The sequence below is a fragment of the Camellia sinensis genome, chromosome 11, assembly GCF_055761805.1.
Source record: "Camellia sinensis isolate YWXY chromosome 11, ASM5576180v1, whole genome shotgun sequence".
NCBI classification, from domain to species: domain Eukaryota; kingdom Viridiplantae; phylum Streptophyta; class Magnoliopsida; order Ericales; family Theaceae; genus Camellia; species Camellia sinensis.
Genome location: NC_138971.1, coordinates 57,911,539 through 57,921,962, shown reverse-complemented (window position 1 = coordinate 57,921,962; position 10,424 = coordinate 57,911,539). Strand labels below are relative to the sequence as shown.

At 37.0% G+C, this 10,424-nt stretch overlaps 1 long non-coding RNA gene across 1 annotated transcript; it reads right to left on the bottom strand.

The window, feature by feature from the left end:
* Positions 1–957: 957 nt before the first annotated feature.
* On the bottom strand, positions 958–9,578 carry LOC145801967 (uncharacterized). The gene is made up of 5 exons (XR_014343938.1): positions 9,091–9,578; positions 8,116–8,168; positions 2,974–7,350; positions 1,998–2,050; positions 958–1,232 (listed from the first exon to the last, which is right to left on the bottom strand). It is a non-coding gene; the product is annotated as an uncharacterized LOC145801967 (long non-coding RNA).
* Between the last annotated feature and the right edge of the window lie 846 nt (positions 9,579–10,424).

The following is a 10,424-nucleotide window of genomic DNA, read 5'->3' as shown; positions in this document are numbered from 1 at the left end:
TCCGAACAGAGCTGAGGCAGTCCATTTCATGTAGCTTGCATGCGAATTTATTTGCTTCCTTAGTTTAATTTGTTAATTAATTAATGTTGTGTAATATTTAGCTGTAATTCATTATTCATTTCGGTTGTGTAATAACTAGTTTAATTAGCTTAGATTAGCTAGTCGGTTCTGTATTATTTATTCGGACCCTCCGTCAAGAGGGTGAATTTTGTAATAAGTGTGCGTGTGTGTGCTGCATGTCTTCCAACCCCACGTCTTCTCCTTTTATTTACCAGCTTACGATGGTTAGTTTTAGGGCATGTTTCAATTAGCATCCTTATGCTTCGCATGTTTGCATTCATTCATCTGTCTTGCATGCACCAGGCTCGACGCATCATACTAACTGCATTGTATTTCAATTCCGAGTTGAATACATGTTATCTATAGCATCTCATATGCCATGTTAGAATACCCGAGCCTATCTTAGTTGCATTATTGCATGTGTTGCATTAGGCATCTCAGCATAGTTAGGATTCATGCATGTTTTCTAATTAGCTTCTTTTTTTGGCTCGGAGTACTCGGTAAGTGTTTATGCTTTAGCATCCTTGCATGCGTGTGAGTGACTGCCATGATAGCATGCTTACCACGAGGCTATGTGCTTATGTGATATAACTGCCTGATTGCCTGTGGGTGAAGGTTGGGTTGCTTAAGTTGGAATAATTCATCCAAACCCGTATTTTAGCCTACTTGCGAGTAGCAAACTTCAATCCATTTTCAAAACAAACTGATATGCGATGCTTTGCTCCAACTTAGGCAATCTAGTCTATACTTGTATGTTGTGCGCATCACATAGTAATTCTACGCTAATAAGCCGGAATAAGAGCACATATGTCACACCCCAAATCTAGGCATGACCGGCCGTGGCCCACAGGGACTTAGCCCAAGGCACACGTAAGCCTAAACACGAATCCAATCATATTGAACAACTGAACAATAGTCCAATAATAAATAACCAAAACTCAATCCAGACATGTCACAATTATAAACGGTAAAATCAACCGTAATCAAAAACCATCCAAACTTATGGCATAATAACAACCCACATATCAAAAATAATCCTAAATGAGCTTCGATAAGAATAAATATAAATATGCACAAACTTGACATAACACTCTAAACTAAAGGAATGCCCTAGAGGTCCATGCAATAGAGTCCCCGCTACGCCATGAGTCCACTCTAAGTCCTTCTAACACCTGGAAATGATAAAAACTAAGTCAGCTGATAGCTCAGTGAGTAGCAACATGGATAGTAAATACAGTTTTGAAAACAGGGTTCAATTCCAAAATAAGATATATATCACAGAAACTAGATTGGCATACAGTTTGGTAAATACAATCTGTTTCAAAAAGAAGGTTCCACAATTCAACACTTAAAATACTCATGTCTCGCAAGAACATGATAAACGACATTTTCCACTTAAAACAGATTATAACATGAACACCAATAATTTTCTGGGTACCAATAAAAACAAATAATCTGCCACACATTTCTCAGGCTATAAGCCTCGTTGGATCCAATACCGAACTAAGAGTCATCCTCAGGGTGGCACCTGGGCCTTTTCTCAAAGACGATCCGATTGAAGGTCACCTAGTTGTTTTTAAAGGTCTGTTCCTTACAATCGTTGAGCACTAGAGTCATCACGGCCCAACCCGGATCTGTTCCCTAGTGGCCAGAGTCACCACACACAGTGGAATAATTTCCCTGGACTAAATACACACATGGTCCCAATAATCAATACACATCAGTTTTCGCAAAACATGGTGGTTCATCATTATAAACATGAGACCAAAACAAATAGTTTACAGTATGCCAAGTTCACACGTGTTTCAGAAATAATTTGATTCAATTGATAATATAATAATTTATCAAAACAGTTTAATCTTGAAACAACAATTTGATTTTCCAACAATTTAGGGTAGGGGAACATTTATAAAAATATATAGCATGAAACTACTCACCTGAAACGCAATAATATAATCCTCGAATAGAGTGTAAAAGTCCAACTAGTGGCCTGAACCAAGTATAAAAACTACGCGTCACAATTAATTTAAAAATACTAAAGAATACGAACTAAGTAACCTCAAACTAAAGCGCACTAACACGGCTCAACCCAACTCACCGTTACTCTTAAATATTACCTAAGTTCATATTCTTCAAGGTCTAAAATCACCCAAGACATAGATTCCGATCGAAACTTAACTAAAAATAACTTTAAGATGAAACAGTGTTTTAAACAAGTTTTCCCAATCTATTCGCTAACTTTGAAAATTACAAAACTCACTCCACGCTATTCAAAAAATTCCAATAACCTCCAGATATAATCTAATATATCCTAAGTTTCAAAGCCAATTGGTTTCACTTGATTTGCTTATCAAAATAATTTTCTACAATTTATTATATCCAAACAGGTTATTTTCTGCAGCACTTTAAAGAAATTGACGGTTCTCTTAATATACACGAGCAATCAATGCAAGGCCAAAAACGTATGAAACTAGACTCGTAACCGGTTCTAATGACACTAATTTGATAATTTTTGGATTTATACCCAAAGAGAACAACAATCCCGAATTTACTGTTTCGGACTGGTTTCCTGGACAGATTTGAATACCTCAATTTATATGGATTTCGACTCCCAAAAATTATGAAAAAATTCAGATATGCAATTCAATGTGTAATTGATCTACTGTAAAAATTTCAGATTAAAATTCATCCGTTTGATATGGTTTCTTGATTTTTAAAGTTTGTGATTGTGTGCAGAATTTTTGAACTAAGAATTACACCCATTCTTTACACATAAATTTAGCTCCTCAAGTTTCTTAATAGGATATCTATATACACAATACATAAACCTACAACCTCTCCATCAATGAACAAAATAATTATAGAATAAGGATAAAGAACAAAAAGAAGAGAAGAAAACCAAGGAGGGCTAACCTTTGATGATCACACACAACACAACACACCCAAAAGTTCTTTGATTGCAACATCTTCTTCTTTTTTTTCCTTCTCTCTAACCCTCTCCCGTGGCTGCTGTTGTTGCCCTATGTGGTGCACAAATAATAGAGTAGGGTTTGTGTTTATTTTATTTTATACTAGTGGTGGGCACACATAGGTCAAATAAATAGATAAATATACAAAACATATGTATAAGTTACATGCAACTCAAATGGTAGGAGTCTTATATATTAACCTTGTGGTCTAGAGTTCAAGTCACCCCCTCCTCTCTCTCTCTTTTTATTTTTATTTTTATAATAAACCTTGTCTCTAAATTAAAGACTTTCACCATAAATTTATTTTAGGTTTAAAATTAATTAAAAGATCCTCCAATAATATTTAATTTGCACCTTAGAATTCACCACCAAAATATTTGAGATTGTAATATTATTATTTAATTATTTACTTAATTTTTATATTCGGGTTCTCACATTCTCCCCTCCTAAAAAAAAAGTTTCGTCCTCGAAACTAACCTGAGTAAATTATGAGAATAGATGTGGGTACTTCTCGCGTATCTCGTCCTCGCATTCCCAAGTCGCCTCTTCAACTAGATGATTACGCCACAGTACCTTAACCAATTTAATGACCTTTGTACGCAACCTTTTCTCTTTCGAATCCAAAATCTGAACAGGTATCTCCTCATATGAAAAATCCTCTCTAATCTGAAGCGGCTCATAATCTATCACATGCGACGGACTGTGCACATATTTCCTCAGCATAGACACGTGAAGCACATTATGCACTCCTGCCAACCTAGGGGGTAGAGCAACACGGTACGCAACCTCACCAACCTTCTCCAATACCTCAAATGGACCAATGTATCTAGGACTCAACTTTCCTTTCTTTCCAAACCTGATCACTCCTTTCCATGGTGATACTTTCAAGAATACCATATCCCCCTCATGAAACTCTAAGTCTCTCCTACGATGATCAGCATAACTTTTTTGTCTACTCTGGGCAGTCAATAATCTCTCTCTGATGGTGATAATTTTCTGTGTAGCATCCTCCACCAAATCAGTTCCCAACATTTGCCTTTCACCAACCTCATACCAACACAAAGGAGACCTACACTTCCTCTCATACAAAGCCTCATAAGGAGCTACTCCCAAACTAGAATGATAACTATTATTATAGGCAAACTCCATGAGCGGTAAATAATCATCCCAATTACCTCTCCACTCAAAGCACAAGCCCTCAACATATCCTCAAGGGTTTGAATAGTCCTCTCTGACTGCCCATCTGTCTGAGGGTGATAAGCTGAACTAAAATTTAACCTAGTACCCATAGCTGAGTGTAATGCACCCCAAAACTTAGACACAAAACGAGGGTACCAATCTGACACTATTGACACTGGTGCACCATGCAATCTAATAATCTCCTTCACATAAAACTGTGCAAATCGAGCTAGAGAATAGCTCATCCGTACTGCAATAAAATGTGCTGACTTGGTTAATCTATCAACATCTACCCAAACTACATCGTGATTACTACTAGTACAAGGTAAACCACACACAAAGTCCATGGTATCATGATCCCACTTCCACTCTGGTATAGGTAAGGGTTGTAGTTTCCCCGCAGGTTTCTAATATTCTACTTTAACTTGTTAACACACCAAACACTGAGCCACAAATTCTGCAATATCTCCCTTTATACCATTCCACCAAAAATGTTCATAAAGATCCCGATACATCTTAGTACTTCCAAGATGAATGCTATAACTATAACTAGAACTATGTGCCTCTGCCATAATCTCCTTCCTCAAATCACAACCAACAGAAACACAAATTCAGCTACGGAATCTAAGCAACCCGTCATCACTAACCACAAAGTCTACATTCTTACCCTCTGCCATCTCTCCTTTAATACACTCACACTGGTGGTCAATCTCCTTTGCTAAACGAATCCGTTCTCTAAAGGTTGGCTGAACTGTCAATTGACTACAATAAGCCCTATCACCAGGCGTAACAACCTCAAGCCTCAAACGTCTCATGTCTTCCACAAAACAACTCTTAATACACAAAGCAGCTGTATCTCCAATTGCGACCTTCTTACTCAAGGCATCCGCCACTACATTTCCTTCCCTGGATGATACAAAACATTTACATCGAAATCTTTTAGTAACTCAAGCCATCTTCTTTGCCTCAAATTTAGTTCCTTCTGTGTGAAAATATACTTCAAACTCTTATGATCAGTGTAAATCTCACATGACTCTCCATACAAATAATGTCGCTAGATCTTAAGAGCGAAAATCATTGTTGCTAACTCCAAGTCGTGCGTAGGATAATTTCTCTCATGTTCTTTCAACTGTTGTGCCGTATAAGTAATCTCCTTCTTATGCTGCCTAGGCACACATCCTAAACCTTGTCGTGAAGCATCATTATAAATCACAAAACCACCACCATCAGTAGATAAGGCAAGGATTGGAGCTGATGTTAACCTCTGTTTAAGCTCTTTGAAGTTACACTCACAATCCTCATTCCACTCAAACTTTACCTCTTTCCTAGTGAGGTTTATAAATGGCAAAGCAATACAGCAGAATCCTTCCACAAACTGTCTATAATATCCAGCAAGCCCTAGAAAGCTACGTACCTCTATCACAGAAATAGGTCGCGGCCAATCAATAATTGCTATCACCTTCGTGCTATCCATAGATACCTCATCTTTACTCACTACATAGCTCAAAAAGGATACACTGCTCAACCAGAATTCACACTTCTTAAATTTTGCATACAGTCTCTTCTCCCTAAGGATCTAAAATACTACCCTCAAATACTGCTCACGCTCCTCTTTACTCCTCGAATAAATTAGGATATCATCAATAAACACTACCACAAATTTTATCCAGTTTGGGGTTTAAATACTCAGTTCATTAAATCCATGAATGTGGCTGGTGCATTTGTGAGACCAAAAGGTATCGCCAAGAACTCATAATGCTTATAACGGGTTCTAAAAGCAGTCTTAGGAACATCCTCATCCTTTACTTTCAACTGTGCCTAACCTCAAGTCAATCTTAGAGAATACTTGAACTCCCTACAATTGGTCAAATAGGTCAACAATACGTGGCAAAGGATACATATTCTTCACTGTGACTTTGTTCGGTTCTCAACAATCAATACACAACCTCATAGACCCATCATTCTTCTTCACAAACAACACATGTGCTCCCCAAGTTGAAACACTAGGCTTAATAAAACATTTCTCTAACAACTTCTATAACTAAGTTTGAAACTCCCTCAACTCCAATGGTGCCATTATATAGGGGACTTTAGAAATAAGTGTTGTGTTGGGACCAAGTTAATGAAGAATTCTACCTTGCGATCTAGAGGAAGTCCAGGTAGATCCTTTGGAAAAGCATCAACACAATCACTCACTACAGGCAACTCCTCTAACTTCTATTCTGACAGTTCAATACTCACCACACAAGCTAAATAATCATTACACCCTTTACTTAACATTCGATTAGCCTAAAAGGAAGAAGTAAAACAGATAGAAGACCCTTTCCTATCCCCCTGAAAGAAAAACTCAAGTTGTCCCAACATAGCAAAAACTACCCCCATTCTAAAACAATCAATAGAAGCATGATGCTTCGTCAACAAATCCATCTCCAAAATCACATCAAAATCCTTCATCTCTAAAGAAATCAAATCCACTAGAAAAATCTAACCATCCATCTTTATCTGACAAGATCTACAGACATCTCTCAACACTACTGTTTCTCCTAATGGATTACACACGGTAATACAAACATCAAAGGCTCACAAAGAATCAAAAATCCGTGTAAATATCTAGGTACCAACGCTTAACCTCAAACTGAAATCAAGAAAGATTCAACACAAGTTTAAACAAAACTAACTTAACCAAACACTACTAAGTACTATAGGGACTCGGACCTCGTCTAAATGATGAAATGCAAGGTATGTAACTCGATAAACCTATAGCTCTGATACCACAATTGTCACACCCCAAATCTGGGCATGACCGGCCGTGGCCCACAGGGACTTAGCCCAAGGCACACGTAAGCCTAAACACGAATCCAATCATATTGAACAACTGAACAATAGTCCAATAATAAATAACCAAAACTCAATCCAGACATGTCACAATTATAAACGGTAAAATCAACCGTAATCAAAAACCATCCAAACTTATGGCATAATAACAACCCACATATCAAAAATAATCCTAAATGAGCTTCGATAAGAATAAATATAAATATGCACAAACTTGACATAACACTCTAAACTAAAGGAATGCCCTAGAGGTCCATGCAATAGAGTCCCCGCTACGCCATGAGTCCACTCTAAGTCCTTCTAACACCTGGAAATGATAAAAACTAAGTCAGCTGATAGCTCAGTGAGTAGCAACATGGATAGTAAATACAGTTTTGAAAACAGGGTTCAATTCCAAAATAAGATATATATCACAGAAACTAGATTGGCATACAGTTTGGTAAATACAATCTGTTTCAAAAAGAAGGTTCCACAATTCAACACTTAAAATACTCATGTCTCGCAAGAACATGATAAACGACATTTTCCACTTAAAACAGATTATAACATGAACACCAATAATTTTCTGGGTACCAATAAAAACAAATAATCTGCCACACATTTCTCAGGCTATAAGCCTCGTTGGATCCAATACCGAACTAAGAGTCATCCTCAGGGTGGCACCTGGGCCTTTTCTCAAAGACGATCCGATTGAAGGTCACCTAGTTGTTTTTAAAGGTCTGTTCCTTACAATCGTTGAGCACTAGAGTCATCACGGCCCAACCCGGATCTGTTCCCTAGTGGCCAGAGTCACCACACACAGTGGAATAATTTCCCTGGACTAAATACACACATGGTCCCAATAATCAATACACATCAGTTTTCGCAAAACATGGTGGTTCATCATTATAAACATGAGACCAAAACAAATAGTTTACAGTATGCCAAGTTCACACGTGTTTCAGAAATAATTTGATTCAATTGATAATATAATAATTTATCAAAACAGTTTAATCTTGAAACAACAATTTGATTTTCCAACAATTTAGGGTAGGGGAACATTTATAAAAATATATAGCATGAAACTACTCACCTGAAACGCAATAATATAATCCTCGAATAGAGTGTAAAAGTCCAACTAGTGGCCTGAACCAAGTATAAAAACTACGCGTCACAATTAATTTAAAAATACTAAAGAATACGAACTAAGTAACCTCAAACTAAAGCGCACTAACACGGCTCAACCCAACTCACCGTTACTCTTAAATATTACTTAAGTTCATATTCTTCAAGGTCAAAAATCACCCAAGACATAGATTCCGATCGAAACTTAACTAAAAATAACTTTAAGATGAAACAGTGTTTTAAACAAGTTTTCCCAATCTATTCGCTAACTTTGAAAATTACAAAACTCACTCCACGCTATTCAAAAAATTCCAATAACCTCCAGATATAATCTAATATATCCTAAGTTTCAAAGCCAATTGGTTTCACTTGATTTGCTTATCAAAATAATTTTCTACAATTTATTATATCCAAACAGGTTATTTTCTGCAGCACTTTAAAGAAATTGACGGTTCTCTTAATATACACGAGCAATCAATGCAAGGCCAAAAACGTATGAAACTAGACTCGTAACCGGTTCTAATGACACTAATTTGATAATTTTTGGATTTATACCCAAAGAGAACAACAATCCCGAATTTACTGTTTCGGACTGGTTTCCTGGACAGATTTGAATACCTCAATTTATATGGATTTCGACTCCCAAAAATTATGAAAAAATTCAGATATGCAATTCAATGTGTAATTGATCTACTGTAAAAATTTCAGATTAAAATTCATCCGTTTGATATGGTTTCTTGATTTTTAAAGTTTGTGATTGTGTGCAGAATTTTTGAACTAAGAATTACACCCATTCTTTACACATAAATTTAGCTCCTCAAGTTTCTTAATAGGATATCTATATACACAATACATAAACCTACAACCTCTCCATCAATGAACAAAATAATTATAGAATAAGGATAAAGAACAAAAAGAAGAGAAGAAAACCAAGAGGGCTAACCTTTGATGATCACACACAACACAACACACCCAAAAGTTCTTTGATTGCAACATCTTCTTCTTTTTTTTCCTTCTCTCTAACCCTCTCCCGTGGCTGCTGTTGTTGCCCTATGTGGTGCACAAATAATAGAGTAGGGTTTGTGTTTATTTTATTTTATACTAGTGGTGGGCACACATAGGTCAAATAAATAGATAAATATACAAAACATATGTATAAGTTACATGCAACTCAAATGGTAGGAGTCTTATATATTAACCTTGTGGTCTAGAGTTCAAGTCACCCCCTCCTCTCTCTCTCTTTTTATTTTTATTTTTATAATAAACCTTGTCTCTAAATTAAAGACTTTCACCATAAATTTATTTTAGGTTTAAAATTAATTAAAAGATCCTCCAATAATATTTAATTTGCACCTTAGAATTCACCACCAAAATATTTGAGATTGTAATATTATTATTTAATTATTTACTTAATTTTTATATTCGGGTTCTCACAACATATGTTTTCAAAAACAAGATATCATGTTTAGTAGTGGCAGATCTTTGATCGGGCGAACGGGGTGCTCATTGCATGACCTTCCCCAATCGTACCCAAGTTCCCAAGCTGAGGCAACTTTGGTGATGACGGACACGTGCCTTAGGCGCGAGTCAGGGTTTCCTAAATTCTCCCAAAATAAAATATTTAGGTGGTGACTCTGTATCTGGCAAAGCAGTCCATGTTTGGCACTTCTTTCTAAAAATCAATTTTTCAAAACGATTTGCCGGATTCAGACTCTTTGGTGATTTATCAATCTCGTATTGCATTTTACGAGATCATATTAAGAACCGTGACATCGACTCCAAACTGTAGTGAGTCCAATGAACAAAACGAGATTTTCCCGGGACGTTCAGTCGCGTCTACACACCCATTTTCCAGATGGCAGATGATGAACCACACGACGAGGCTTCTCCAGAGACTCCCTTAGTATTTCCACCTATTCTTGAGGTAGTAGAGCCAGCAGCTGACCTTGAGGCCAACCTTGAGGTAGAGTTCGATCTTGAGGCCAAGCTAGAGCCGCTACTGCTGAGGGTACAGCCTTTCGATCCAGAGAGATACCATCCCCAGGAAAATATATTGCCAGCCGGAGTCATCAAATGCTTCACAGAGTTTGCTCACGGTGCACCGGAGGACCTCCTACTGAGGGAGCTGGTTTCTTACCTGCCAGCCATTGTCGTTGAGGTATGAACTCTGTTTTCATGCATTTCTGCCTTTCTTTACTTGCATTTCTTGCATTGCCTTTTATTCGACTATACAATCATTACTGTTTTATCTAATCCATCTGTTCTTTATCTGTTGCA